This window comes from Solanum stenotomum, unplaced genomic scaffold (assembly GCF_019186545.1).
Source record: "Solanum stenotomum isolate F172 unplaced genomic scaffold, ASM1918654v1 scaffold27004, whole genome shotgun sequence".
NCBI classification, from domain to species: Eukaryota; Viridiplantae; Streptophyta; class Magnoliopsida; order Solanales; family Solanaceae; genus Solanum; species Solanum stenotomum.
Genome location: NW_026029294.1, coordinates 1 through 4,220, shown reverse-complemented (window position 1 = coordinate 4,220; position 4,220 = coordinate 1).

Here is a 4,220-nt window from a genome sequence, read left to right as displayed (position 1 = left end):
CATTTTATGTGGTACCAATAGAATTTAGAGAATCAATTAAATTTTTTATATAAGTTTTAAATAATTAAGCTGTTAATTATTGTAATGTATAGTATTACTTATATTATTTTTAAATATATTTAAATATTATATGTTAGGTTTTTTATCCTAATTTATATGGCATTGATAGAATTTAAAGTGTCAAATAATTATTAATTATTGTAATAGATAATATGGAGTATTTAAGTCATTCATAGTATAGTAATTAATATATAATATGTAGTATTTAAGTGGAAGGTGGTGGGGCCCACTTATATAGTTTGATAAATATATTGGATATTAGTAGTGATTTATAGTATAGTAATTAATAATATATAATATGTAGTATTTAAGTGGAAGGTGGTGGGGCCCACTTGTATATTTTATAAATACATTGGACATTAGTAGTGATCTTATTGAAACATTGGTAGTCATTCCTAGACTCTTGCCAGACATCTTTTTCCTAAAAAGTCCTCACATGGTCAGTGAAGGCCCAAGTATACCTATAAAAAAGAAATGCACAGCAGCTTTTGAAGAAATCCTAAAAAAGGAAAATATGCTATCTCTCCTAGCCTTCTTTCTTGCTGTGATTCCATTTCCTGCACCAAGCCAAGTTAGCTCATCATAGGGCTTTTTATTTTTAAGAAAGGCTTAAGTTCTTCCTTTATTAAGGTAAGGTCCGAGAGTAAGATGACTTTTTTTTTCAACTCTTCTGACTACTCTTCTATAATATAGTAATGTATAAAATAAAAAAAAAGCACAATAATTTGTCACCTCTTTAGATCTTTAAAAGATTTTTTTAGCAAAAAGATTATCTATATTTTCAAATTAGATGAACAAGAGAATTTTATATTAAAAACTAGATTTAATAATAAATAAATTTATAGATATAAATATAGATCTAACTAAAGACCATAATAGAGACCTAAATTAAAGACCTTAAACAGAGACTTAAATTGAGAGAAAGATCTGTCAGCAGAATTTTGCAAAATGAGAGAGGAAAATGTAATAACTTCTGTTACAAATATACAGCTAAATTGTAAAATGTAATATTGAGACTCGTCACCAGGAAAAGTGAAATTATGTCTCCAAAATTTCGCCATCGTAGTTAACCATAAAAACATATGAACAATCTTCATTTGTTTGGAGCAAAGTGAACAATACTGAACTTTGGAGATAGCTAACTTGTGCTCCCTTGTTAAACTTGTCGCTAATGTCCATTTCTATCAGCAAAATGAGGAGCCCTACTGTATCAAGAGTGGCTCTTATGGAGGATTCGAGTCTCCAAAACGATCCAGCCATTGACATACATTGCTAATGCACACTGAACAAATCAAAAATTAACTCGTGGAAAGAACAAGCTAAAATGCAATCCAACAAAAGCAGTACACATAATGCTTTGCATGTCAAGAAATAGAGAGAAACAAGTACAACATATAGTGTCAAGAAATGGAAGGAAACAAGACATAACGCTCTACATGTCAGTAATCATCCATTGCTTCGTTTCTGGTACAGATTTTACATACCACTTGTTGAATTTAAAATACTTTTATTAATTTCCACGAGATGCACGTGTGGTCCATCGGATACACGTGCAATGCACGAGATGCACGTGCAGTGCACGAGATGTATGTGTGGTGCACTGGATACACATTGTTGCCATCCAATTTTGACCCTCCACTATATATATTAATCGTTGAGCTTCTTTAGTTTCACACGATTTGAAATAATTGACTTTATAAAATTCAAAATATTTTCCAAAATATTTTAAAGTAATTTTTGTCATTCTTTAACAATTATTAAATAACATATATGTTTTATATAAATTAAGTATATATAGTTAGTACATTTTATGAATATTCAAAAATCATCTCAAAAAGTATATATAGTTAGTACATTTTATGACTATTCAAAAATCATCCCAAAAAAATTTTATGGCTGGTGTGGTTATACTGATGCCCATTGTGCTCCCGGCAATTGCCAGAGCTAGTGTTGTGACAGCCCTGGTCCTATTGGGGACCTTGGCGGTGTCATCTCAAATTCCATGTTTGACCAGATGTGTAATCATCGCAACGATAATGCTTGTCAAGGATGTTGTGTCGTAATTTGACTATCTCTAGAAAAATCACTTTTTGAAATGTTCTAAGTATAAAACAATTTGAAAAAATACTTAGAAAAGAGTCGTCACTTAATTTTTTAAAGAAATTAAGAAAACTTATAATTTCCAAAGATTTAAACAGAAAAAATCATTTGAAAATACCAAAGAGGGTTCGGGGTTCAATTTACACTTCGAGAAGGGTTTAAGCATTCGAAGTGTCCGCTAACATGCGGTTGACCTGCGACTTGACTTAAAATATATTTGACTATTTTTTAGAAAAAATAATAACATAAAAAATATATAATAATTTACACTAATCGATTAAGTTTGAAAAATAACTAAGAAATGAACCATTTTATTCTATCTTTTTAGAGGAAGAGACCTAAAATGAAAATATTTGAATTAAGGTGCAAGTGATTAGAAAATTAATAAAACTAGACTAATTAGAATTTATTTAGTTCATTTAAAAAATAATTAAACCAATTTAATAAATTAAAGCATGAAAAATCATTTTTTGAATTAATTTACTAACCCTTTTGAGAAAATAACTAAGTAAGTATTTATTTATTTATTTTTTTTATTTTTTTTATTATTATTAAGCAATTGAAAAAGATTTTGACTAACACGTTTTTAAAGTTTATTAAAAATAAAAAGAATAAAATAAAAAAAATACTTCAACTTAGAACAATTTTGAAATGAGTAAAAAAAACTGATTTAAATGAAGAAAACCCTTAAAGAACATATCTTTAAAAAATATTTAGGAAAATAATTTAACATAAAATATATAACATTTTACGATATTCGATTAACTTTGATAAAAATAGTTAAATAAAGAATAATTTTTTTATTATGTTTTTTTGGAAAATTGGATCTTAATTGAAACAACTTGGTCAATTAGGACTTTAACAAAAAACTAGGTTAATTAAAATTTATTTGCGTCATTTTTTAGAAATAATAATTCGAACCAACTCGGTAGACAAATCAAGACATTATTTTAATCTAATTAAAGATAAGTGAAAGTTTTGACTAGAATATTTGAATAAGCATAAGAGTTGATAAAAAAAAAAGTTATTTTTAAAGAAACTAACATAAAGAACATGGTTTATCTTTTGGGGAATTTAATTAAATTAAGTCGCAATTTAAAAGAAAACAAATAAATAAATAATCACACAATTAAATAAGTTAGAAATTGAATTTGGGCCTCCTTTTTTGGGCCATTTTCGCTGTAATTTCTGGGGATTTACTCAATCCCGTTTTTGGTATACAGGTGATGTATATCAGTGTATATCGTCATGTATATCAGCCCTTTTCATGTATTTCTTGCTTCCAAACACCTGTATTCCACCTTAGCCCTGTATTTTCACACTTTTCGGCCTGTATATGAGTGTATACCGACGTATATCAATGTATACAGGCTGCATATCAGTCTGTTCCAGCTTTCTGAGACTTTTGTGTCTGCGTACTGTTTTGTGGAAGCTTCTGGAACTCGAACAAAGATGAAGGCCGACTCAAATAAAAAAAAAAGGAGTGAAGGAGAGAGTCCCGATTGAACTCCGCCAATATCACATGTAGAGCAAGCAAGGGAAAAGATTAATATGGATAATTCAACATTATCTGCAAATAAAGAGCAGTTGAGAACATGAACTCATCAACTTTATACATGCACAATAGTAACACATAGAGGGAGATATGAATTAATTAAGTCAACTACTACTACAATCCAAAAAAAAACAAAAAAAAGAGAGACTCCACATTAGAGACTTCAACAGGAGTAGCATTATGAACATATAGATAGAGATTAATTATAAACATGCTAATTCTTAAACATAAAACAGGACTATTTTATATGCAATGGATCACTTGCTGTAATGGGGAGATAAAAATTGTTATAAGAACTTTGATATAAATAAACTAACTCCAACGAAGAACCAACTGTAGTAAAATTGTGAGTAAAAGAAATTCTTAAGTCCAAAGTCTAGCCAAAACATTTTAAATGTACCAACTAGTTCATGAAAATCTGGACAATATATATATATATATATATATATATATATATATATATATATTTTAAATACAAATTGTACTTGGCTCTCTTGTACATATG